The sequence below is a fragment of the Ambystoma mexicanum genome, unplaced genomic scaffold (assembly GCF_040938575.1).
Source record: "Ambystoma mexicanum isolate Mex_15411 unplaced genomic scaffold, UKY_AmexF1_1 Mex_scaf34, whole genome shotgun sequence".
In the NCBI taxonomy this organism is placed as follows: Eukaryota; Metazoa; Chordata; class Amphibia; order Caudata; family Ambystomatidae; genus Ambystoma; species Ambystoma mexicanum.
The window spans coordinates 1,321,980-1,348,202 of record NW_027182449.1 but is presented as its reverse complement, the minus strand read 5'-3'; the positions used below and the strand labels follow the sequence as shown (position 1 = coordinate 1,348,202).

Genomic DNA, 26,223 nt, shown 5'->3' with positions numbered 1-26,223 from the left:
AGGAAGCTTAGGGTGACGGCCGCTTCTGCCCCATCATCCAGAGGCCTGGCTATGGAGAGGCATGATGTGGCCTCCCTCCCTTCCTGCCTCTTGTAGGCACTTCTCCCCCGTGAGCACTTCCCGCTCCAGGTGTCCCCTTGTCTCCCAGGGTGCACTCTTCCTCTAGAGCCCACATATGCAGATGAGGCCCATCCACTTGCCTCCCCTAGCTGTAGGGGGCCTTGCGCGTCCACTGGAGAGAAAACGGGGAGACGCTGGAGGTGCTTTGCCAGGGACACGAGTGGCCCTTTCTGGCTGCATCCACCCACCCGAGGCGGCAAGCTGCTGCCCTGGCTTCAGTCTCCTGCTGCTGCTGCTGCTGCTCCAAGTTAGTTTGGCGACAACGTGTCCGCCTCTGACGGGGCTCTGCATTGGAGCGAGGGCTGCTGTCTGCCCCTGTGCCTTTTTCACGCGCCGTGTTTGTTAAAATTAAAAGCGGAATGGAGGAAAAATGTAGTTCAAGACGGAGAAGACGAACTCCGCCTATCGGGCACAGAGTAGCAAAATGCCTACAGCACCTGGTATTCCCAGGCGGTCTCCCATCCAAGTACTAACCAGGCCCGACCCTGCTTAGCTTCCGAGATCGGACGAGATCGGGCGCATTCAGGGTGGTATGGCCGTAGGCGAAGAGTGCGCCGATTCCGAGCCTCTTGTGCTGTGTCGGCTCCTCCGACGTCCACTGCCCTCTTGCAAGGCTGAACGCTGTCCTCTGCAGTGTGCTTCTGCCCTTCTTTTTGCCTCAAGCTCAGGAGCCACAGCTGCCAGCTTGGAAAAGCAACGAGCAGCTCCATGCACCCACTTTTGAAATACCCACTTGCCTACTCATGTTTGCAAAGAAAGTGTCTGTAAATTCAGGCCAAGCCACACTTGCACTCACTCACCCAAGCATCCGTTCCTTACAAAACTTTAAAAAAAAACTCGGAAAGAAAGATGGAAATAAACACACACACAATTTTCCTGCTGGGGGCTCCTCGACGCTTTGGAAGGCAGAGGGTGATGTTGGTTGAGGCCCTTACCATATCGGGCTGGTGACCTACAAGTCCAGGAAAGAAGCAGGCCCAGTAACAGCAGCTGAGGCCCCCAGCCCAGCCCAGCCCAGGCAGGCATCAGCTTAAGGCTGACTCTCTACCCCACTGCTGCCCCAAGTTGGTTTGGCAAAAGTTTGCAAAGAAGCTGCCCGTGAATTTACCTCAAGCCACACTAGCACTCACCCAGGCGTCAGTTCCTTACAAAAATAGAAAGCACCTCTAAAAAAAGAAGAAATAAACACACACACAATTTTCCTGCTGCGGTCTCCTCGACTCTTTGGAAGGCAGAGGGCGATGTTGGTTGAGGCCTTACCTTCTCAGGCTGGCGGCCTACAAGTCCAGGAAAGAAGCAGGCCCAGTAACAGCAACTGAGGCCCCCAGCCCAGCCACGCCTAGGCAGGCATCAGCGGAAGGCTGACTCTCTACCCCAGTGCTGCCCCAAGTTGTTTTGGCAAAAGTTTGCAAAGAAGCTGCCCGTAAATTTACCTCAAGCCACACTAGCACTCACCCAGGCGTCGGTTCCTTACAAAAATAGAAAGCATCTCTAAAAAAGAAGAAATAAACACACACACAATTTTCCTGCTGGGGACTCCTCGACTCTTTGGAAGGCAGAGGGCGATGTTGGTTGAGGCCCTTACTTTCTCCGGCTGGTGGCCTACAAGTCCAGGAAAGAAGCAGGCCCAGTAACAGCAGCTGAGGCCCCCAGCCCAGCCACGCCTAGGCAGGCATCAGCAGAAGGCTGACTCTCTACCCCACTGCTGCCCCAAGTTGGTTTGGCAAAAGTTTGCAAAGAAGATGCCTGTAAATTTAACTCACGCCACACTAGCACTCACCCAGGCGTCAGTTCCTTACAAAAATAGAAAGCACCTCTAAAAAAAGAAGAAATAAACACACACACAATTTTCCTGCTGCGGTCTCCTCGACTCTTTGGAAGGCAGAGGGCGATGTTGGTTGAGGCCTTACCTTCTCAGGCTGGCGGCCTACAAGTCCAGGAAAGAAGCAGGCCCAGTAACAGCAACTGAGGCCCCCAGCCCAGCCACGCCTAGGCAGGCATCAGCGGAAGGCTGACTCTCTACCCCAGTGCTGCCCCAAGTTGGTTTGGCAAAAGTTTGCAAAGAAGCTGCCCGTGAATTTACCTCAAGCCACACTAGCACTCACCCAGGCGTCAGTTCCTTACAAAAATAGAAAGCACCTCTAAAAAAAGAAGAAATAAACACACACACAATTTTCCTGCTGCGGTCTCCTCGACTCTTTGGAAGGCAGAGGGCGATGTTGGTTGAGGCCTTACCTTCTCAGGCTGGCGGCCTACAAGTCCAGGAAAGAAGCAGGCCCAGTAACAGCAACTGAGGCCCCCAGCCCAGCCACGCCTAGGCAGGCATCAGCGGAAGGCTGACTCTCTACCCCAGTGCTGCCCCAAGTTGTTTTGGCAAAAGTTTGCAAAGAAGCTGCCCGTAAATTTACCTCAAGCCACATTTACCTCAAGCCACACTAGCACTCACCCAGGCGTCGGTTCCTTACAAAAATAGAAAGCATCTCTAAAAAAGAAGAAATAAACACACACACAATTTTCCTGCTGGGGACTCCTCGACTCTTTGGAAGGCAGAGGGCGATGTTGGTTGAGGCCCTTACTTTCTCCGGCTGGTGGCCTACAAGTCCAGGAAAGAAGCAGGCCCAGTAACAGCAGCTGAGGCCCCCAGCCCAGCCACGCCTAGGCAGGCATCAGCAGAAGGCTGACTCTCTACCCCACTGCTGCCCCAAGTTGGTTTGGCAAAAGTTTGCAAAGAAGATGCCTGTAAATTTAACTCACGCCACACTAGCACTCACCCAGGCGTCAGTTCCTTACAAAAATAGAAAGCACCTCTAAAAAAAGAAGAAATAAACACACACACAATTTTCCTGCTGCGGTCTCCTCGACTCTTTGGAAGGCAGAGGGCGATGTTGGTTGAGGCCTTACCTTCTCAGGCTGGCGGCCTACAAGTCCAGGAAAGAAGCAGGCCCAGTAACAGCAACTGAGGCCCCCAGCCCAGCCACGCCTAGGCAGGCATCAGCGGAAGGCTGACTCTCTACCCCAGTGCTGCCCCAAGTTGGTTTGGCAAAAGTTTGCAAAGAAGCTGCCCGTAAATTTACCTCAAGCCACACTAGCACTCACCCAGGCGTCGGTTCCTTACAAAAATAGAAAGCATCTCTAAAAAAAGAAGAAATACACACACACAATTTTCCTGCTGGGGACACCTCGACTCTTTGGAAGGCAGAGGGCGATGTTGGTTGAGGCCCTTACCTTCTCGGGCTGGTGGCCTACAAGTCCAGGAAAGAAGCAGGCCCAGTAACAGCAGCTGAGGCCCCCAGACCAGCCCAGCCCAGGCAGGCATCAGCAGAAGGCTGACTCTCTACCCCACTGCTGCTCCAAGTTGGTTTGGCAAAAGTTTGCAAAGAAGATGCCTGTAAATTTAGCTCACGCCACACTAGCACTCACCCAGGCGTCGTTTCCTTACAAAAATAGAAAGCATCTCTAAAAAAGAAGAAATAAACACACACACAATTTTCCTGCTGGGGACTCCTCGACTCTTTGGAAGGCAGAGGGCGATGTTGGTTGAGGCCCTTACTTTCTCCGGCTGGTGGCCTACAAGTCCAGGAAAGAAGCAGGCCCAGTAACAGCAGCTGAGGCCCCCAGCCCAGCCACGCCTAGGCAGGCATCAGCAGAAGGCTGACTCTCTACCCCACTGCTGCCCCAAGTTGGTTTGGCAAAAGTTTGCAAAGAAGCTGCCCGTGAATTTACCTCAAGCCACACTAGCACTCACCCAGGCGTCAGTTCCTTACAAAAATAGAAAGAATCTCTAAAAAAGAAGAAATAAACACACACACAATTTTCCTGCTTCTATCCCCTCGACTCCTTGGAAGGCGGAGGGCAACCTTCGCCGCTGGTGGCCTTCACATGCAGGAAAGAAGCACACCCAGGAACAGCAGCTGAGGCTCCCAGCCCAGGCAGGCTTCAGCTGAAGGCCGACTTGGGAAGCACTGAGGCCAGACCCTGGGCTCCTGGGTCCCTCGGTTGAAGGCTCGAGGCCAGACCCCTTGGCTCCTGTGTCCCTTGGCTGAAGGCTCGACCAGTGCTCGACCAGGCTCGATCAGGCGAGATATTAGGTAGCATGGGGCCCAGCTGGGACTTCTAGGAAGCTTAGGGTGACGGCCGCTTCTGCCCCATCATCCAGAGGCCTGGCTATGGAGAGGCATGATGTGGCCTCCCTCCCTTCCTGCCTCTTGTAGGCACTTCTCCCCCGTGAGCACTTCCCGCTCCAGGTGTCCCCTTGTCTCCCAGGGTGCACTCTTCCTCTAGAGCCCACATATGCAGATGAGGCCCATCCACTTGCCTCCCCTAGCTGTAGGGGGCCTTGCGCGTCCACTGGAGAGAAAACGGGGAGACGCTGGAGGTGCTTTGCCAGGGACACGAGTGGCCCTTTCTGGCTGCATCCACCCACCCGAGGCGGCAAGCTGCTGCCCTGGCTTCAGTCTCCTGCTGCTGCTGCTGCTGCTCCAAGTTAGTTTGGCGACAACGTGTCCGCCTCTGACGGGGCTCTGCATTGGAGCGAGGGCTGCTGTCTGCCCCTGTGCCTTTTTCACGCGCCGTGTTTGTTAAAATTAAAAGCGGAATGGAGGAAAAATGTAGTTCAAGACGGAGAAGACGAACTCCGCCTATCGGGCACAGAGTAGCAAAATGCCTACAGCACCTGGTATTCCCAGGCGGTCTCCCATCCAAGTACTAACCAGGCCCGACCCTGCTTAGCTTCCGAGATCGGACGAGATCGGGCGCATTCAGGGTGGTATGGCCGTAGGCGAAGAGTGCGCCGATTCCGAGCCTCTTGTGCTGTGTCGGCTCCTCCGACGTCCACTGCCCTCTTGCAAGGCTGAACGCTGTCCTCTGCAGTGTGCTTCTGCCCTTCTTTTTGCCTCAAGCTCAGGAGCCACAGCTGCCAGCTTGGAAAAGCAACGAGCAGCTCCATGCACCCACTTTTGAAATACCCACTTGCCTACTCATGTTTGCAAAGAAAGTGTCTGTAAATTCAGGCCAAGCCACACTTGCACTCACTCACCCAAGCATCCGTTCCTTACAAAACTTTAAAAAAAAACTCGGAAAGAAAGATGGAAATAAACACACACACAATTTTCCTGCTGGGGGCTCCTCGACGCTTTGGAAGGCAGAGGGTGATGTTGGTTGAGGCCCTTACCATATCGGGCTGGTGACCTACAAGTCCAGGAAAGAAGCAGGCCCAGTAACAGCAGCTGAGGCCCCCAGCCCAGCCCAGCCCAGGCAGGCATCAGCTTAAGGCTGACTCTCTACCCCACTGCTGCCCCAAGTTGGTTTGGCAAAAGTTTGCAAAGAAGCTGCCCGTGAATTTACCTCAAGCCACACTAGCACTCACCCAGGCGTCAGTTCCTTACAAAAATAGAAAGCACCTCTAAAAAAAGAAGAAATAAACACACACACAATTTTCCTGCTGCGGTCTCCTCGACTCTTTGGAAGGCAGAGGGCGATGTTGGTTGAGGCCTTACCTTCTCAGGCTGGCGGCCTACAAGTCCAGGAAAGAAGCAGGCCCAGTAACAGCAACTGAGGCCCCCAGCCCAGCCACGCCTAGGCAGGCATCAGCGGAAGGCTGACTCTCTACCCCAGTGCTGCCCCAAGTTGTTTTGGCAAAAGTTTGCAAAGAAGCTGCCCGTAAATTTACCTCAAGCCACACTAGCACTCACCCAGGCGTCGGTTCCTTACAAAAATAGAAAGCATCTCTAAAAAAGAAGAAATAAACACACACACAATTTTCCTGCTGGGGACTCCTCGACTCTTTGGAAGGCAGAGGGCGATGTTGGTTGAGGCCCTTACTTTCTCCGGCTGGTGGCCTACAAGTCCAGGAAAGAAGCAGGCCCAGTAACAGCAGCTGAGGCCCCCAGCCCAGCCACGCCTAGGCAGGCATCAGCAGAAGGCTGACTCTCTACCCCACTGCTGCCCCAAGTTGGTTTGGCAAAAGTTTGCAAAGAAGCTGCCCGTGAATTTACCTCAAGCCACACTAGCACTCATCCAGGCGTCAGTTCCTTGCAAAAATAGAAAGCACCTCTAAAAAAAGAAGAAATAAACACACACACAATTTTCCTGCTGCGGTCTCCTCGACTCCTTAGAAGGCGGAGGGCAACCTTCGCCGCTGGTGGCCTTCACATGCAGGAAAGAAGCACACCCAGGAACAGCAGCTGAGGCTCCCAGCCCAGGCAGGCTTCAGCTGAAGGCCGACTTGGGAAGCACTGAGGCCAGACCCTGGGCTCCTGGGTCCCTCGGCTGAAGGCTCGAGGCCAGACCCCTTGGCTCCTGTGTCCCTTGGCTGAAGGCTCGACCAGTGCTCGACCAGGCTCGATCAGGCGAGATATTAGGTAGCATGGGGCCCAGCTGGGACTTCTAGGAAGCTTAGGGTGACGGCCGCTTCTGCCCCATCATCCAGAGGCCTGGCTATGGAGAGGCATGATGTGGCCTCCCTCCCTTCCTGCCTCTTGTAGGCACTTCTCCCCCGTGAGCACTTCCCGCTCCAGGTGTCCCCTTGTCTCCCAGGGTGCACTCTTCCTCTAGAGCCCACATATGCAGATGAGGCCCATCCACTTGCCTCCCCTAGCTGTAGGGGGCCTTGCGCGTCCACTGGAGAGAAAACGGGGAGACGCTGGAGGTGCTTTGCCAGGGACACGAGTGGCCCTTTCTGGCTGCATCCACCCACCCGAGGCGGCAAGCTGCTGCCCTGGCTTCAGTCTCCTGCTGCTGCTGCTCCAAGTTAGTTTGGCGACAACGTGTCCGCCTCTGACGGGGCTCTGCATTGGAGCGAGGGCTGCTGTCTGCCCCTGTGCCTTTTTCACGCGCCGTGTTTGTTAAAATTAAAAGCGGAATGGAGGAAAAATGTAGTTCAAGACGGAGAAGACGAACGCCGCCTATCGGGCACAGAGTAGCAAAATGCCTACAGCACCTGGTATTCCCAGGCGGTCTCCCATCCAAGTACTAACCAGGCCCGACCCTGCTTAGCTTCCGAGATCGGACGAGATCGGGCGCATTCAGGGTGGTATGGCCGTAGGCGAAGAGTGCGCAGATTCCGAGCCTCTTGTGCTGTGTCGGCTCCTCCGACGTCCACTGCCCTCTTGCAAGGCTGAACGCTGTCCTCTGCAGTGTGCTTCTGCCCTTCTTTTTGCCTCAAGCTCAGGAGCCACAGCTGCCAGCTTGGAAAAGCAACGAGCAGCTCCATGCACCCACTTTTGAAATACCCACTTGCCTACTCATGTTTGCAAAGAAAGTGTCTGTAAATTCAGGCCAAGCCACACTTGCACTCACTCACCCAAGCATCCGTTCCTTACAAAACTTTAAAAAAAAACTCGGAAAGAAAGATGGAAATAAACACACACACAATTTTCCTGCTGGGGGCTCCTCGACGCTTTGGAAGGCAGAGGGTGATGTTGGTTGAGGCCCTTACCATATCGGGCTGGTGGCCTACAAGTCCAGGAAAGAAGCAGGCCCAGTAACAGCAGCTGAGGCCCCCAGCCCAGCCCAGGCAGGCATCAGCTTAAGGCTGACTCTCTACCCCACTGCTGCCCCAAGTTGGTTTGGCAAAAGTTTGCAAAGAAGCTGCCCGTGAATTTACCTCAAGCCACACTAGCACTCACCCAGGCGTCAGTTCCTTACAAAAATAGAAAGCACCTCTAAAAAAAGAAGAAATAAACACACACACAATTTTCCTGCTGCGGTCTCCTCGACTCTTTGGAAGGCAGAGGGCGATGTTGGTTGAGGCCTTACCTTCTCAGGCTGGCGGCCTACAAGTCCAGGAAAGAAGCAGGCCCAGTAACAGCAACTGAGGCCCCCAGCCCAGCCACGCCTAGGCAGGCATCAGCGGAAGGCTGACTCTCTACCCCAGTGCTGCCCCAAGTTGTTTTGGCAAAAGTTTGCAAAGAAGCTGCCCGTAAATTTACCTCAAGCCACATTTACCTCAAGCCACACTAGCACTCACCCAGGCGTCGGTTCCTTACAAAAATAGAAAGCATCTCTAAAAAAGAAGAAATAAACACACACACAATTTTCCTGCTGGGGACTCCTCGACTCTTTGGAAGGCAGAGGGCGATGTTGGTTGAGGCCCTTACTTTCTCCGGCTGGTGGCCTACAAGTCCAGGAAAGAAGCAGGCCCAGTAACAGCAGCTGAGGCCCCCAGCCCAGCCACGCCTAGGCAGGCATCAGCAGAAGGCTGACTCTCTACCCCACTGCTGCCCCAAGTTGGTTTGGCAAAAGTTTGCAAAGAAGATGCCTGTAAATTTAACTCACGCCACACTAGCACTCACCCAGGCGTCAGTTCCTTACAAAAATAGAAAGCACCTCTAAAAAAAGAAGAAATAAACACACACACAATTTTCCTGCTGCGGTCTCCTCGACTCTTTGGAAGGCAGAGGGCGATGTTGGTTGAGGCCTTACCTTCTCAGGCTGGCGGCCTACAAGTCCAGGAAAGAAGCAGGCCCAGTAACAGCAACTGAGGCCCCCAGCCCAGCCACGCCTAGGCAGGCATCAGCGGAAGGCTGACTCTCTACCCCAGTGCTGCCCCAAGTTGGTTTGGCAAAAGTTTGCAAAGAAGCTGCCCGTAAATTTACCTCAAGCCACACTAGCACTCACCCAGGCGTCGGTTCCTTACAAAAATAGAAAGCATCTCTAAAAAAAGAAGAAATACACACACACAATTTTCCTGCTGGGGACACCTCGACTCTTTGGAAGGCAGAGGGCGATGTTGGTTGAGGCCCTTACCTTCTCGGGCTGGTGGCCTACAAGTCCAGGAAAGAAGCAGGCCCAGTAACAGCAGCTGAGGCCCCCAGACCAGCCCAGCCCAGGCAGGCATCAGCAGAAGGCTGACTCTCTACCCCACTGCTGCTCCAAGTTGGTTTGGCAAAAGTTTGCAAAGAAGATGCCTGTAAATTTAGCTCACGCCACACTAGCACTCACCCAGGCGTCGTTTCCTTACAAAAATAGAAAGCATCTCTAAAAAAGAAGAAATAAACACACACACAATTTTCCTGCTGGGGACTCCTCGACTCTTTGGAAGGCAGAGGGCGATGTTGGTTGAGGCCCTTACTTTCTCCGGCTGGTGGCCTACAAGTCCAGGAAAGAAGCAGGCCCAGTAACAGCAGCTGAGGCCCCCAGCCCAGCCACGCCTAGGCAGGCATCAGCAGAAGGCTGACTCTCTACCCCACTGCTGCCCCAAGTTGGTTTGGCAAAAGTTTGCAAAGAAGCTGCCCGTGAATTTACCTCAAGCCACACTAGCACTCACCCAGGCGTCAGTTCCTTACAAAAATAGAAAGAATCTCTAAAAAAGAAGAAATAAACACACACACAATTTTCCTGCTTCTATCCCCTCGACTCCTTGGAAGGCGGAGGGCAACCTTTGCCGCTGGTGGCCTTCACATGCAGGAAAGAAGCACACCCAGGAACAGCAGCTGAGGCTCCCAGCCCAGGCAGGCTTCAGCTGAAGGCCGACTTGGGAAGCACTGAGGCCAGACCCTGGGCTCCTGGGTCCCTCGGTTGAAGGCTCGAGGCCAGACCCCTTGGCTCCTGTGTCCCTTGGCTGAAGGCTCGACCAGTGCTCGACCAGGCTCGATCAGGCGAGATATTAGGTAGCATGGGGCCCAGCTGGGACTTCTAGGAAGCTTAGGGTGACGGCCGCTTCTGCCCCATCATCCAGAGGCCTGGCTATGGAGAGGCATGATGTGGCCTCCCTCCCTTCCTGCCTCTTGTAGGCACTTCTCCCCCGTGAGCACTTCCCGCTCCAGGTGTCCCCTTGTCTCCCAGGGTGCACTCTTCCTCTAGAGCCCACATATGCAGATGAGGCCCATCCACTTGCCTCCCCTAGCTGTAGGGGGCCTTGCGCGTCCACTGGAGAGAAAACGGGGAGACGCTGGAGGTGCTTTGCCAGGGACACGAGTGGCCCTTTCTGGCTGCATCCACCCACCCGAGGCGGCAAGCTGCTGCCCTGGCTTCAGTCTCCTGCTGCTGCTGCTGCTGCTCCAAGTTAGTTTGGCGACAACGTGTCCGCCTCTGACGGGGCTCTGCATTGGAGCGAGGGCTGCTGTCTGCCCCTGTGCCTTTTTCACGCGCCGTGTTTGTTAAAATTAAAAGCGGAATGGAGGAAAAATGTAGTTCAAGACGGAGAAGACGAACTCCGCCTATCGGGCACAGAGTAGCAAAATGCCTACAGCACCTGGTATTCCCAGGCGGTCTCCCATCCAAGTACTAACCAGGCCCGACCCTGCTTAGCTTCCGAGATCGGACGAGATCGGGCGCATTCAGGGTGGTATGGCCGTAGGCGAAGAGTGCGCCGATTCCGAGCCTCTTGTGCTGTGTCGGCTCCTCCGACGTCCACTGCCCTCTTGCAAGGCTGAACGCTGTCCTCTGCAGTGTGCTTCTGCCCTTCTTTTTGCCTCAAGCTCAGGAGCCACAGCTGCCAGCTTGGAAAAGCAACGAGCAGCTCCATGCACCCACTTTTGAAATACCCACTTGCCTACTCATGTTTGCAAAGAAAGTGTCTGTAAATTCAGGCCAAGCCACACTTGCACTCACTCACCCAAGCATCCGTTCCTTACAAAACTTTAAAAAAAAACTCGGAAAGAAAGATGGAAATAAACACACACACAATTTTCCTGCTGGGGGCTCCTCGACGCTTTGGAAGGCAGAGGGTGATGTTGGTTGAGGCCCTTACCATATCGGGCTGGTGACCTACAAGTCCAGGAAAGAAGCAGGCCCAGTAACAGCAGCTGAGGCCCCCAGCCCAGCCCAGCCCAGGCAGGCATCAGCTTAAGGCTGACTCTCTACCCCACTGCTGCCCCAAGTTGGTTTGGCAAAAGTTTGCAAAGAAGCTGCCCGTGAATTTACCTCAAGCCACACTAGCACTCACCCAGGCGTCAGTTCCTTACAAAAATAGAAAGCACCTCTAAAAAAAGAAGAAATAAACACACACACAATTTTCCTGCTGCGGTCTCCTCGACTCTTTGGAAGGCAGAGGGCGATGTTGGTTGAGGCCTTACCTTCTCAGGCTGGCGGCCTACAAGTCCAGGAAAGAAGCAGGCCCAGTAACAGCAACTGAGGCCCCCAGCCCAGCCACGCCTAGGCAGGCATCAGCGGAAGGCTGACTCTCTACCCCAGTGCTGCCCCAAGTTGTTTTGGCAAAAGTTTGCAAAGAAGCTGCCCGTAAATTTACCTCAAGCCACACTAGCACTCACCCAGGCGTCGGTTCCTTACAAAAATAGAAAGCATCTCTAAAAAAGAAGAAATAAACACACAAACAATTTTCCTGCTGGGGACTCCTCGACTCTTTGGAAGGCAGAGGGCGATGTTGGTTGAGGCCCTTACTTTCTCCGGCTGGTGGCCTACAAGTCCAGGAAAGAAGCAGGCCCAGTAACAGCAGCTGAGGCCCCCAGCCCAGCCACGCCTAGGCAGGCATCAGCAGAAGGCTGACTCTCTACCCCACTGCTGCCCCAAGTTGGTTTGGCAAAAGTTTGCAAAGAAGATGCCTGTAAATTTAACTCACGCCACACTAGCACTCACCCAGGCGTCAGTTCCTTACAAAAATAGAAAGCACCTCTAAAAAAAGAAGAAATAAACACACACACAATTTTCCTGCTGCGGTCTCCTCGACTCTTTGGAAGGCAGAGGGCGATGTTGGTTGAGGCCTTACCTTCTCAGGCTGGCGGCCTACAAGTCCAGGAAAGAAGCAGGCCCAGTAACAGCAACTGAGGCCCCCAGCCCAGCCACGCCTAGGCAGGCATCAGCGGAAGGCTGACTCTCTACCCCAGTGCTGCCCCAAGTTGGTTTGGCAAAAGTTTGCAAAGAAGCTGCCCGTGAATTTACCTCAAGCCACACTAGCACTCACCCAGGCGTCAGTTCCTTACAAAAATAGAAAGCACCTCTAAAAAAAGAAGAAATAAACACACACACAATTTTCCTGCTGCGGTCTCCTCGACTCTTTGGAAGGCAGAGGGCGATGTTGGTTGAGGCCTTACCTTCTCAGGCTGGCGGCCTACAAGTCCAGGAAAGAAGCAGGCCCAGTAACAGCAACTGAGGCCCCCAGCCCAGCCACGCCTAGGCAGGCATCAGCGGAAGGCTGACTCTCTACCCCAGTGCTGCCCCAAGTTGTTTTGGCAAAAGTTTGCAAAGAAGCTGCCCGTAAATTTACCTCAAGCCACATTTACCTCAAGCCACACTAGCACTCACCCAGGCGTCGGTTCCTTACAAAAATAGAAAGCATCTCTAAAAAAGAAGAAATAAACACACACACAATTTTCCTGCTGGGGACTCCTCGACTCTTTGGAAGGCAGAGGGCGATGTTGGTTGAGGCCCTTACTTTCTCCGGCTGGTGGCCTACAAGTCCAGGAAAGAAGCAGGCCCAGTAACAGCAGCTGAGGCCCCCAGCCCAGCCACGCCTAGGCAGGCATCAGCAGAAGGCTGACTCTCTACCCCACTGCTGCCCCAAGTTGGTTTGGCAAAAGTTTGCAAAGAAGATGCCTGTAAATTTAACTCACGCCACACTAGCACTCACCCAGGCGTCAGTTCCTTACAAAAATAGAAAGCACCTCTAAAAAAAGAAGAAATAAACACACACACAATTTTCCTGCTGCGGTCTCCTCGACTCTTTGGAAGGCAGAGGGCGATGTTGGTTGAGGCCTTACCTTCTCAGGCTGGCGGCCTACAAGTCCAGGAAAGAAGCAGGCCCAGTAACAGCAACTGAGGCCCCCAGCCCAGCCACGCCTAGGCAGGCATCAGCGGAAGGCTGACTCTCTACCCCAGTGCTGCCCCAAGTTGGTTTGGCAAAAGTTTGCAAAGAAGCTGCCCGTAAATTTACCTCAAGCCACACTAGCACTCACCCAGGCGTCGGTTCCTTACAAAAATAGAAAGCATCTCTAAAAAAAGAAGAAATACACACACACAATTTTCCTGCTGGGGACACCTCGACTCTTTGGAAGGCAGAGGGCGATGTTGGTTGAGGCCCTTACCTTCTCGGGCTGGTGGCCTACAAGTCCAGGAAAGAAGCAGGCCCAGTAACAGCAGCTGAGGCCCCCAGACCAGCCCAGCCCAGGCAGGCATCAGCAGAAGGCTGACTCTCTACCCCACTGCTGCTCCAAGTTGGTTTGGCAAAAGTTTGCAAAGAAGATGCCTGTAAATTTAGCTCACGCCACACTAGCACTCACCCAGGCGTCGTTTCCTTACAAAAATAGAAAGCATCTCTAAAAAAGAAGAAATAAACACACACACAATTTTCCTGCTGGGGACTCCTCGACTCTTTGGAAGGCAGAGGGCGATGTTGGTTGAGGCCCTTACTTTCTCCGGCTGGTGGCCTACAAGTCCAGGAAAGAAGCAGGCCCAGTAACAGCAGCTGAGGCCCCCAGCCCAGCCACGCCTAGGCAGGCATCAGCAGAAGGCTGACTCTCTACCCCACTGCTGCCCCAAGTTGGTTTGGCAAAAGTTTGCAAAGAAGCTGCCCGTGAATTTACCTCAAGCCACACTAGCACTCACCCAAGCGTCAGTTCCTTACAAAAATAGAAAGAATCTCTAAAAAAGAAGAAATAAACACACACACAATTTTCCTGCTTCTATCCCCTCGACTCCTTGGAAGGCGGAGGGCAACCTTCGCCGCTGGTGGCCTTCACATGCAGGAAAGAAGCACACCCAGGAACAGCAGCTGAGGCTCCCAGCCCAGGCAGGCTTCAGCTGAAGGCCGACTTGGGAAGCACTGAGGCCAGACCCTGGGCTCCTGGGTCCCTCGGTTGAAGGCTCGAGGCCAGACCCCTTGGCTCCTGTGTCCCTTGGCTGAAGGCTCGACCAGTGCTCGACCAGGCTCGATCAGGCGAGATATTAGGTAGCATGGGGCCCAGCTGGGACTTCTAGGAAGCTTAGGGTGACGGCCGCTTCTGCCCCATCATCCAGAGGCCTGGCTATGGAGAGGCATGATGTGGCCTCCCTCCCTTCCTGCCTCTTGTAGGCACTTCTCCCCCGTGAGCACTTCCCGCTCCAGGTGTCCCCTTGTCTCCCAGGGTGCACTCTTCCTCTAGAGCCCACATATGCAGATGAGGCCCATCCACTTGCCTCCCCTAGCTGTAGGGGGCCTTGCGCGTCCACTGGAGAGAAAACGGGGAGACGCTGGAGGTGCTTTGCCAGGGACACGAGTGGCCCTTTCTGGCTGCATCCACCCACCCGAGGCGGCAAGCTGCTGCCCTGGCTTCAGTCTCCTGCTGCTGCTGCTGCTGCTCCAAGTTAGTTTGGCGACAACGTGTCCGCCTCTGACGGGGCTCTGCATTGGAGCGAGGGCTGCTGTCTGCCCCTGTGCCTTTTTCACGCGCCGTGTTTGTTAAAATTAAAAGCGGAATGGAGGAAAAATGTAGTTCAAGACGGAGAAGACGAACTCCGCCTATCGGGCACAGAGTAGCAAAATGCCTACAGCACCTGGTATTCCCAGGCGGTCTCCCATCCAAGTACTAACCAGGCCCGACCCTGCTTAGCTTCCGAGATCGGACGAGATCGGGCGCATTCAGGGTGGTATGGCCGTAGGCGAAGAGTGCGCCGATTCCGAGCCTCTTGTGCTGTGTCGGCTCCTCCGACGTCCACTGCCCTCTTGCAAGGCTGAACGCTGTCCTCTGCAGTGTGCTTCTGCCCTTCTTTTTGCCTCAAGCTCAGGAGCCACAGCTGCCAGCTTGGAAAAGCAACGAGCAGCTCCATGCACCCACTTTTGAAATACCCACTTGCCTACTCATGTTTGCAAAGAAAGTGTCTGTAAATTCAGGCCAAGCCACACTTGCACTCACTCACCCAAGCATCCGTTCCTTACAAAACTTTAAAAAAAAACTCGGAAAGAAAGATGGAAATAAACACACACACAATTTTCCTGCTGGGGGCTCCTCGACGCTTTGGAAGGCAGAGGGTGATGTTGGTTGAGGCCCTTACCATATCGGGCTGGTGACCTACAAGTCCAGGAAAGAAGCAGGCCCAGTAACAGCAGCTGAGGCCCCCAGCCCAGCCCAGCCCAGGCAGGCATCAGCTTAAGGCTGACTCTCTACCCCACTGCTGCCCCAAGTTGGTTTGGCAAAAGTTTGCAAAGAAGCTGCCCGTGAATTTACCTCAAGCCACACTAGCACTCACCCAGGCGTCAGTTCCTTACAAAAATAGAAAGCACCTCTAAAAAAAGAAGAAATAAACACACACACAATTTTCCTGCTGCGGTCTCCTCGACTCTTTGGAAGGCAGAGGGCGATGTTGGTTGAGGCCTTACCTTCTCAGGCTGGCGGCCTACAAGTCCAGGAAAGAAGCAGGCCCAGTAACAGCAACTGAGGCCCCCAGCCCAGCCACGCCTAGGCAGGCATCAGCGGAAGGCTGACTCTCTACCCCAGTGCTGCCCCAAGTTGTTTTGGCAAAAGTTTGCAAAGAAGCTGCCCGTAAATTTACCTCAAGCCACACTAGCACTCACCCAGGCGTCGGTTCCTTACAAAAATAGAAAGCATCTCTAAAAAAGAAGAAATAAACACACACACAATTTTCCTGCTGGGGACTCCTCGACTCTTTGGAAGGCAGAGGGCGATGTTGGTTGAGGCCCTTACTTTCTCCGGCTGGTGGCCTACAAGTCCAGGAAAGAAGCAGGCCCAGTAACAGCAGCTGAGGCCCCCAGCCCAGCCACGCCTAGGCAGGCATCAGCAGAAGGCTGACTCTCTACCCCACTGCTGCCCCAAGTTGGTTTGGCAAAAGTTTGCAAAGAAGATGCCTGTAAATTTAACTCACGCCACACTAGCACTCACCCAGGCGTCAGTTCCTTACAAAAATAGAAAGCACCTCTAAAAAAAGAAGAAATAAACACACACACAATTTTCCTGCTGCGGTCTCCTCGACTCTTTGGAAGGCAGAGGGCGATGTTGGTTGAGGCCTTACCTTCTCAGGCTGGCGGCCTACAAGTCCAGGAAAGAAGCAGGCCCAGTAACAGCAACTGAGGCCCCCAGCCCAGCCACGCCTAGGCAGGCATCAGCGGAAGGCTGACTCTCTACCCCAGTGCTGCCCCAAGTTGGTTTGGCAAAAGTTTGCAAAGAAGCTGCCCGTAAATTTACCTCAAGCCACACTAGCACTCACCCAGGCGTCGGTTCCTTACAAAAATAGAAAGCATCTCTAAAAAAAGAAGAAATACACACACACAATTTTCCTGCTGGGGACACCTCGACTCTTTGGAAGGCAGAGGGCGATGTTGGTTGAGGCCCTTACCTTCTCGGGCTGGTGGCCTACAAGTCCAGGAAAGAAGCAGGCCCAGTAACAGCAGCTGAGGCCCCCAGACCAGCCCAGCCCAGGCAGGCATCAGCAGAAGGCTGACTCTCTACCCCACTGCTGCTCCAAGTTGGTTTGGCAAAAGTTTGCAAAGAAGATGCCTGTAAATTTAGCTCACGCCACACTAGCACTCACCCAGGCGTCGTTTCCTTACAAAAATAGAAAGCATCTCTAAAAAAGAAGAAATAAACACACACACAATTTTCCTGCTGGGGACTCCTCGACTCTTTGGAAGGCAGAGGGCGATGTTGGTTGAGGCCCTTACTTTCTCCGGCTGGTGGCCTACAAGTCCAGGAAAGAAGCAGGCCCAGTAACAGCAGCTGAGGCCCCCAGCCCAGCCACGCCTAGGCAGGCATCAGCAGAAGGCTGACTCTCTACCCCACTGCTGCCCCAAGTTGGTTTGGCAAAAGTTTGCAAAGAAGCTGCCCGTGAATTTACCTCAAGCCACACTAGCACTCACCCAGGCGTCAGTTCCTTACAAAAATAGAAAGAATCTCTAAAAAAGAAGAAATAAACACACACACAATTTTCCTGCTTCTATCCCCTCGACTCCTTGGAAGGCGGAGGGCAACCTTCGCCGCTGGTGGCCTTCACATGCAGGAAAGAAGCACACCCAGGAACAGCAGCTGAGGCTCCCAGCCCAGGCAGGCTTCAGCTGAAGGCCGACTTGGGAAGCACTGAGGCCAGACCCTGGGCTCCTGGGTCCCTCGGTTGAAGGCTCGAGGCCAGACCCCTTGGCTCCTGTGTCCCTTGGCTGAAGGCTCGACCAGTGCTCGACCAGGCTCGATCAGGCGAGATATTAGGTAGCATGGGGCCCAGCTGGGACTTCTAGGAAGCTTAGGGTGACGGCCGCTTCTGCCCCATCATCCAGAGGCCTGGCTATGGAGAGGCATGATGTGGCCTCCCTCCCTTCCTGCCTCTTGTAGGCACTTCTCCCCCGTGAGCACTTCCCGCTCCAGGTGTCCCCTTGTCTCCCAGGGTGCACTCTTCCTCTAGAGCCCACATATGCAGATGAGGCCCATCCACTTGCCTCCCCTAGCTGTAGGGGGCCTTGCGCGTCCACTGGAGAGAAAACGGGGAGACGCTGGAGGTGCTTTGCCAGGGACACGAGTGGCCCTTTCTGGCTGCATCCACCCACCCGAGGCGGCAAGCTGCTGCCCTGGCTTCAGTCTCCTGCTGCTGCTGCTGCTGCTCCAAGTTAGTTTGGCGACAACGTGTCCGCCTCTGACGGGGCTCTGCATTGGAGCGAGGGCTGCTGTCTGCCCCTGTGCCTTTTTCACGCGCCGTGTTTGTTAAAATTAAAAGCGGAATGGAGGAAAAATGTAGTTCAAGACGGAGAAGACGAACTCCGCCTATCGGGCACTGAGTAGCAAAATGCCTACAGCACCTGGTATTCCCAGGCGGTCTCCCATCCAAGTACTAACCAGGCCCGACCCTGCTTAGCTTCCGAGATCGGACGAGATCGGGCGCATTCAGGGTGGTATGGCCGTAGGCGAAGAGTGCGCCGATTCCGAGCCTCTTGTGCTGTGTCGGCTCCTCCGACGTCCACTGCCCTCTTGCAAGGCTGAACGCTGTCCTCTGCAGTGTGCTTCTGCCCTTCTTTTTGCCTCAAGCTCAGGAGCCACAGCTGCCAGCTTGGAAAAGCAACGAGCAGCTCCATGCACCCACTTTTGAAATACCCACTTGCCTACTCATGTTTGCAAAGAAAGTGTCTGTAAATTCAGGCCAAGCCACACTTGCACTCACTCACCCAAGCATCCGTTCCTTACAAAACTTTAAAAAAAAACTCGGAAAGAAAGATGGAAATAAACACACACACAATTTTCCTGCTGGGGGCTCCTCGACGCTTTGGAAGGCAGAGGGTGATGTTGGTTGAGGCCCTTACCATATCGGGCTGGTGACCTACAAGTCCAGGAAAGAAGCAGGCCCAGTAACAGCAGCTGAGGCCCCCAGCCCAGCCCAGCCCAGGCAGGCATCAGCTTAAGGCTGACTCTCTACCCCACTGCTGCCCCAAGTTGGTTTGGCAAAAGTTTGCAAAGAAGCTGCCCGTGAATTTACCTCAAGCCACACTAGCACTCACCCAGGCGTCAGTTCCTTACAAAAATAGAAAGCACCTCTAAAAAAAGAAGAAATAAACACACACACAATTTTCCTGCTGCGGTCTCCTCGACTCTTTGGAAGGCAGAGGGCGATGTTGGTTGAGGCCTTACCTTCTCAGGCTGGCGGCCTACAAGTCCAGGAAAGAAGCAGGCCCAGTAACAGCAACTGAGGCCCCCAGCCCAGCCACGCCTAGGCAGGCATCAGCGGAAGGCTGACTCTCTACCCCAGTGCTGCCCCAAGTTGTTTTGGCAAAAGTTTGCAAAGAAGCTGCCCGTAAATTTACCTCAAGCCACACTAGCACTCACCCAGGCGTCGGTTCCTTACAAAAATAGAAAGCATCTCTAAAAAAAAAAGAAATAAACACACACACAATTTTCCTGCTGGGGACTCCTCGACTCTTTGGAAGGCAGAGGGCGATGTTGGTTGAGGCCCTTACTTTCTCCGGCTGGTGGCCTACAAGTCCAGGAAAGAAGCAGGCCCAGTAACAGCAGCTGAGGCCCCCAGCCCAGCCACGCCTAGGCAGGCATCAGCAGAAGGCTGACTCTCTACCCCACTGCTGCCCCAAGTTGGTTTGGCAAAAGTTTGCAAAGAAGCTGCCCGTGAATTTACCTCAAGCCACACTAGCACTCATCCAGGCGTCAGTTCCTTGCAAAAATAGAAAGCACCTCTAAAAAAAGAAGAAATAAACACACACACAATTTTCCTGCTGCGGTCTCCTCGACTCCTTAGAAGGCGGAGGGCAACCTTCGCCGCTGGTGGCCTTCACATGCAGGAAAGAAGCACACCCAGGAACAGCAGCTGAGGCTCCCAGCCCAGGCAGGCTTCAGCTGAAGGCCGACTTGGGAAGCACTGAGGCCAGACCCTGGGCTCCTGGGTCCCTCGGCTGAAGGCTCGAGGCCAGACCCCTTGGCTCCTGTGTCCCTTGGCTGAAGGCTCGACCAGTGCTCGACCAGGCTCGATCAGGCGAGATATTAGGTAGCATGGGGCCCAGCTGGGACTTCTAGGAAGCTTAGGGTGACGGCCGCTTCTGCCCCATCATCCAGAGGCCTGGCTATGGAGAGGCATGATGTGGCCTCCCTCCCTTCCTGCCTCTTGTAGGCACTTCTCCCCCGTGAGCACTTCCCGCTCCAGGTGTCCCCTTGTCTCCCAGGGTGCACTCTTCCTCTAGAGCCCACATATGCAGATGAGGCCCATCCACTTGCCTCCCCTAGCTGTAGGGGGCCTTGCGCGTCCACTGGAGAGAAAACGGGGAGACGCTGGAGGTGCTTTGCCAGGGACACGAGTGGCCCTTTCTGGCTGCATCCACCCACCCGAGGCGGCAAGCTGCTGCCCTGGCTTCAGTCTCCTGCTGCTGCTGCTGCTGCTCCAAGTTAGTTTGGCGACAACGTGTCCGCCTCTGACGGGGCTCTGCATTGGAGCGAGGGCTGCTGTCTGCCCCTGTGCCTTTTTCACGCGCCGTGTTTGTTAAAATTAAAAGCGGAATGGAGGAAAAATGTAGTTCAAGACGGAGAAGACGAACTCCGCCTATCGGGCACAGAGTAGCAAAATGCCTACAGCACCTGGTATTCCCAGGCGGTCTCCCATCCAAGTACTAACCAGGCCCGACCCTGCTTAGCTTCCGAGATCGGACGAGATCGGGCGCATTCAGGGTGGTATGGCCGTAGGCGAAGAGTGCGCCGATTCCGAGCCTCTTGTGCTGTGTCGGCTCCTCCGACGTCCACTGCCCTCTTGCAAGGCTGAACGCTGTCCTCTGCAGTGTGCTTCTGCCCTTCTTTTTGCCTCAAGCTCAGGAGCCACAGCTGCCAGCTTGGAAAAGCAACGAGCAGCTCCATGCACCCACTTTTGAAATACCCACTTGCCTACTCATGTTTGCAAAGAAAGTGTCTGTAAATTCAGGCCAAGCCACACTTGCACTCACTCACCCAAGCATCCGTTCCTTACAAAACTTTAAAAAAAAACTCGGAAAGAAAGATGGAAATAAACACACACACAATTTTCCTGCTGGGGGCTCCTCGACGCTTTGGAAGGCAGAGGGTGATGTTGGTTGAGGCCCTTACCATATCGGGCTGGTGACCTACAAGTCCAGGAAAGAAGCAGGCCCAGTAACAGCAGCTGAGGCCCCCAGCCCAGCCCAGCCCAGGCAGGCATCAGCTTAAGGCTGACTCTCTACCCCACTGCTGCCCCAAGTTGGTTTGGCAAAAGTTTGCAAAGAAGCTGCCCGTGAATTTACCTCAAGCCACACTAGCACTCACCCAGGCGTCAGTTCCTTACAAAAATAGAAAGCACCTCTAAAAAAAGAAGAAATAAACACACACACAATTTTCCTGCTGCGGTCTCCTCGACTCTTTGGAAGGCAGAGGGCGATGTTGGTTGAGGCCTTACCTTCTCAGGCTGGCGGCCTACAAGTCCAGGAAAGAAGCAGGCCCAGTAACAGCAACTGAGGCCCCCAGCCCAGCCACGCCTAGGCAGGCATCAGCGGAAGGCTGACTCTCTACCCCAGTGCTGCCCCAAGTTGTTTTGGCAAAAGTTTGCAAAGAAGCTGCCCGTAAATTTACCTCAAGCCACACTAGCACTCACCCAGGCGTCGGTTCCTTACAAAAATAGAAAGCATCTCTAAAAAAGAAGAAATAAACACACACACAATTTTCCTGCTGGGGACTCCTCGACTCTTTGGAAGGCAGAGGGCGATGTTGGTTGAGGCCCTTACTTTCTCCGGCTGGTGGCCTACAAGTCCAGGAAAGAAGCAGGCCCAGTAACAGCAGCTGAGGCCCCCAGCCCAGCCACGCCTAGGCAGGCATCAGCAGAAGGCTGACTCTCTACCCCACTGCTGCCCCAAGTTGGTTTGGCAAAAGTTTGCAAAGAAGATGCCTGTAAATTTAACTCACGCCACACTAGCACTCACCCAGGCGTCAGTTCCTTACAAAAATAGAAAGCACCTCTAAAAAAAGAAGAAATAAACACACACACAATTTTCCTGCTGCGGTCTCCTCGACTCTTTGGAAGGCAGAGGGCGATGTTGGTTGAGGCCTTACCTTCTCAGGCTGGCGGCCTACAAGTCCAGGAAAGAAGCAGGCCCAGTAACAGCAACTGAGGCCCCCAGCCCAGCCACGCCTAGGCAGGCATCAGCGGAAGGCTGACTCTCTACCCCAGTGCTGCCCCAAGTTGGTTTGGCAAAAGTTTGCAAAGAAGCTGCCCGTGAATTTACCTCAAGCCACACTAGCACTCACCCAGGCGTCAGTTCCTTACAAAAATAGAAAGCACCTCTAAAAAAAGAAGAAATAAACACACACACAATTTTCCTGCTGCGGTCTCCTCGACTCTTTGGAAGGCAGAGGGCGATGTTGGTTGAGGCCTTACCTTCTCAGGCTGGCGGCCTACAAGTCCAGGAAAGAAGCAGGCCCAGTAACAGCAACTGAGGCCCCCAGCCCAGCCACGCCTAGGCAGGCATCAGCGGAAGGCTGACTCTCTACCCCAGTGCTGCCCCAAGTTGTTTTGGCAAAAGTTTGCAAAGAAGCTGCCCGTAAATTTACCTCAAGCCACATTTACCTCAAGCCACACTAGCACTCACCCAGGCGTCGGTTCCTTACAAAAATAGAAAGCATCTCTAAAAAAGAAGAAATAAACACACACACAATTTTCCTGCTGGGGACTCCTCGACTCTTTGGAAGGCAGAGGGCGATGTTGGTTGAGGCCCTTACTTTCTCCGGCTGGTGGCCTACAAGTCCAGGAAAGAAGCAGGCCCAGTAACAGCAGCTGAGGCCCCCAGCCCAGCCACGCCTAGGCAGGCATCAGCAGAAGGCTGACTCTCTACCCCACTGCTGCCCCAAGTTGGTTTGGCAAAAGTTTGCAAAGAAGATGCCTGTAAATTTAACTCACGCCACACTAGCACTCACCCAGGCGTCAGTTCCTTACAAAAATAGAAAGCACCTCTAAAAAAAGAAGAAATAAACACACACACAATTTTCCTGCTGCGGTCTCCTCGACTCTTTGGAAGGCAGAGGGCGATGTTGGTTGAGGCCTTACCTTCTCAGGCTGGCGGCCTACAAGTCCAGGAAAGAAGCAGGCCCAGTAACAGCAACTGAGGCCCCCAGCCCAGCCACGCCTAGGCAGGCATCAGCGGAAGGCTGACTCTCTACCCCAGTGCTGCCCCAAGTTGGTTTGGCAAAAGTTTGCAAAGAAGCTGCCCGTAAATTTACCTCAAGCCACACTAGCACTCACCCAGGCGTCGGTTCCTTACAAAAATAGAAAGCATCTCTAAAAAAAGAAGAAATACACACACACAATTTTCCTGCTGGGGACACCTCGACTCTTTGGAAGGCAGAGGGCGATGTTGGTTGAGGCCCTTACCTTCTCGGGCTGGTGGCCTACAAGTCCAGGAAAGAAGCAGGCCCAGTAACAGCAGCTGAGGCCCCCAGACCAGCCCAGCCCAGGCAGGCATCAGCAGAAGGCTGACTCTCTACCCCACTGCTGCTCCAAGTTGGTTTGGCAAAAGTTTGCAAAGAAGATGCCTGTAAATTTAGCTCACGCCACACTAGCACTCACCCAGGCGTCGTTTCCTTACAAAAATAGAAAGCATCTCTAAAAAAGAAGAAATAAACACACACACAATTTTCCTGCTGGGGACTCCTCGACTCTTTGGAAGGCAGAGGGCGATGTTGGTTGAGGCCCTTACTTTCTCCGGCTGGTGGCCTACAAGTCCAGGAAAGAAGCAGGCCCAGTAACAGCAGCTGAGGCCCCCAGCCCAGCCACGCCTAGGCAGGCATCAGCAGAAGGCTGACTCTCTACCCCACTGCTGCCCCAAGTTGGTTTGGCAAAAGTTTGCAAAGAAGCTGCCCGTGAATTTACCTCAAGCCACACTAGCACTCACCCAAGCGTCAGTTCCTTACAAAAATAGAAAGAATCTCTAAAAAAGAAGAAATAAACACACACACAATTTTCCTGCTTCTATCCCCTCGACTCCTTGGAAGGCGGAGGGCAACCTTCGCCGCTGGTGGCCTTCACATGCAGGAAAGAAGCACACCCAGGAACAGCAGCTGAGGCTCCCAGCCCAGGCAGGCTTCAGCTGAAGGCCGACTTGGGAAGCACTGAGGCCAGACCCTGGGCTCCTGGGTCCCTCGGTTGAAGGCTCGAGGCCAGACCCCTTGGCTCCTGTGTCCCTTGGCTGAAGGCTCGACCAGTGCTCGACCAGGCTCGATCAGGCGAGATATTAGGTAGCATGGGGCCCAGCTGGGACTTCTAGGAAGCTTAGGGTGACGGCCGCTTCTGCCCCATCATCCAGAGGCCTGGCTATGGAGAGGCATGATGTGGCCTCCCTCCCTTCCTGCCTCTTGTAGGCACTTCTCCCCCGTGAGCACTTCCCGCTCCAGGTGTCCCCTTGTCTCCCAGGGTGCACTCTTCCTCTAGAGCCCACATATGCAGATGAGGCCCATCCACTTGCCTCCCCTAGCTGTAGGGGGCCTTGCGCGTCCACTGGAGAGAAAACGGGGAGACGCTGGAGGTGCTTTGCCAGGGACACGAGTGGCCCTTTCTGGCTGCATCCACCCACCCGAGGCGGCAAGCTGCTGCCCTGGCTTCAGTCTCCTGCTGCTGCTGCTGCTGCTCCAAGTTAGTTTGGCGACAACGTGTCCGCCTCTGACGGGGCTCTGCATTGGAGCGAGGGCTGCTGTCTGCCCCTGTGCCTTTTTCACGCGCCGTGTTTGTTAAAATTAAAAGCGGAATGGAGGAAAAATGTAGTTCAAGACGGAGAAGACGAACTCCGCCTATCGGGCACAGAGTAGCAAAATGCCTACAGCACCTGGTATTCCCAGGCGGTCTCCCATCCAAGTACTAACCAGGCCCGACCCTGCTTAGCTTCCGAGATCGGACGAGATCGGGCGCATTCAGGGTGGTATGGCCGTAGGCGAAGAGTGCGCCGATTCCGAGCCTCTTGTGCTGTGTCGGCTCCTCCGACGTCCACTGCCCTCTTGCAAGGCTGAACGCTGTCCTCTGCAGTGTGCTTCTGCCCTTCTTTTTGCCTCAAGCTCAGGAGCCACAGCTGCCAGCTTGGAAAAGCAACGAGCAGCTCCATGCACCCACTTTTGAAATACCCACTTGCCTACTCATGTTTGCAAAGAAAGTGTCTGTAAATTCAGGCCAAGCCACACTTGCACTCACTCACCCAAGCATCCGTTCCTTACAAAACTTTAAAAAAAAACTCGGAAAGAAAGATGGAAATAAACACACACACAATTTTCCTGCTGGGGGCTCCTCGACGCTTTGGAAGGCAGAGGGTGATGTTGGTTGAGGCCCTTACCATATCGGGCTGGTGACCTACAAGTCCAGGAAAGAAGCAGGCCCAGTAACAGCAGCTGAGGCCCCCAGCCCAGCCCAGCCCAGGCAGGCATCAGCTTAAGGCTGACTCTCTACCCCACTGCTGCCCCAAGTTGGTTTGGCAAAAGTTTGCAAAGAAGCTGCCCGTGAATTTACCTCAAGCCACACTAGCACTCACCCAGGCGTCAGTTCCTTACAAAAATAGAAAGCACCTCTAAAAAAAGAAGAAATAAACACACACACAATTTTCCTGCTGCGGTCTCCTCGACTCTTTGGAAGGCAGAGGGCGATGTTGGTTGAGGCCTTACCTTCTCAGGCTGGCGGCCTACAAGTCCAGGAAAGAAGCAGGCCCAGTAACAGCAACTGAGGCCCCCAGCCCAGCCACGCCTAGGCAGGCATCAGCGGAAGGCTGACTCTCTACCCCAGTGCTGCCCCAAGTTGTTTTGGCAAAAGTTTGCAAAGAAGCTGCCCGTAAATTTACCTCAAGCCACACTAGCACTCACCCAGGCGTCGGTTCCTTACAAAAATAGAAAGCATCTCTAAAAAAGAAGAAATAAACACACACACAATTTTCCTGCTGGGGACTCCTCGACTCTTTGGAAGGCAGAGGGCGATGTTGGTTGAGGCCCTTACTTTCTCCGGCTGGTGGCCTACAAGTCCAGGAAAGAAGCAGGCCCAGTAACAGCAGCTGAGGCCCCCAGCCCAGCCACGCCTAGGCAGGCATCAGCAGAAGGCTGACTCTCTACCCCACTGCTGCCCCAAGTTGGTTTGGCAAAAGTTTGCAAAGAAGATGCCTGTAAATTTAACTCACGCCACACTAGCACTCACCCAGGCGTCAGTTCCTTACAAAAATAGAAAGCACCTCTAAAAAAAGAAGAAATAAACACACACACAATTTTCCTGCTGCGGTCTCCTCGACTCTTTGGAAGGCAGAGGGCGATGTTGGTTGAGGCCTTACCTTCTCAGGCTGGCGGCCTACAAGTCCAGGAAAGAAGCAGGCCCAGTAACAGCAACTGAGGCCCCCAGCCCAGCCACGCCTAGGCAGGCATCAGCGGAAGGCTGACTCTCTACCCCAGTGCTGCCCCAAGTTGGTTTGGCAAAAGTTTGCAAAGAAGCTGCCCGTAAATTTACCTCAAGCCACACTAGCACTCACCCAGGCGTCGGTTCCTTACAAAAATAGAAAGCATCTCTAAAAAAAGAAGAAATACACACACACAATTTTCCTGCTGGGGACACCTCGACTCTTTGGAAGGCAGAGGGCGATGTTGGTTGAGGCCCTTACCTTCTCGGGCTGGTGGCCTACAAGTCCAGGAAAGAAGCAGGCCCAGTAACAGCAGCTGAGGCCCCCAGACCAGCCCAGCCCAGGCAGGCATCAGCAGAAGGCTGACTCTCTACCCCACTGCTGCTCCA

At 54.1% G+C, this 26,223-nt stretch overlaps 8 non-coding genes across 8 annotated transcripts; all 8 read right to left on the bottom strand.

The window, feature by feature from the left end:
- Positions 1-545: 545 nt before the first annotated feature.
- LOC138558810 (5S ribosomal RNA) lies at positions 546-664 on the bottom strand. Its single transcript, XR_011298929.1, has one exon. It is a non-coding gene; the product is annotated as a 5S ribosomal RNA (ribosomal RNA).
- Positions 665-4,780: 4,116 nt separating this feature from the next.
- On the bottom strand, positions 4,781-4,899 carry LOC138558809 (5S ribosomal RNA). Its single transcript, XR_011298928.1, has one exon. It is a non-coding gene; the product is annotated as a 5S ribosomal RNA (ribosomal RNA).
- A 2,146-nt stretch (positions 4,900-7,045) lies between these two features.
- LOC138558808 (5S ribosomal RNA) lies at positions 7,046-7,164 on the bottom strand. The gene has a single exon (XR_011298927.1). It is a non-coding gene; the product is annotated as a 5S ribosomal RNA (ribosomal RNA).
- A 3,136-nt stretch (positions 7,165-10,300) lies between these two features.
- LOC138558807 (5S ribosomal RNA) lies at positions 10,301-10,419 on the bottom strand. The gene has a single exon (XR_011298926.1). It is a non-coding gene; the product is annotated as a 5S ribosomal RNA (ribosomal RNA).
- A 4,116-nt stretch (positions 10,420-14,535) lies between these two features.
- LOC138558806 (5S ribosomal RNA) lies at positions 14,536-14,654 on the bottom strand. Its single transcript, XR_011298925.1, has one exon. It is a non-coding gene; the product is annotated as a 5S ribosomal RNA (ribosomal RNA).
- Positions 14,655-17,779: 3,125 nt separating this feature from the next.
- LOC138558805 (5S ribosomal RNA) lies at positions 17,780-17,898 on the bottom strand. The gene has a single exon (XR_011298924.1). It is a non-coding gene; the product is annotated as a 5S ribosomal RNA (ribosomal RNA).
- Positions 17,899-20,051: 2,153 nt separating this feature from the next.
- LOC138558804 (5S ribosomal RNA) lies at positions 20,052-20,170 on the bottom strand. The gene has a single exon (XR_011298923.1). It is a non-coding gene; the product is annotated as a 5S ribosomal RNA (ribosomal RNA).
- Positions 20,171-24,286: 4,116 nt separating this feature from the next.
- On the bottom strand, positions 24,287-24,405 carry LOC138558802 (5S ribosomal RNA). The gene has a single exon (XR_011298921.1). It is a non-coding gene; the product is annotated as a 5S ribosomal RNA (ribosomal RNA).
- Positions 24,406-26,223: the final 1,818 nt, after the last annotated feature.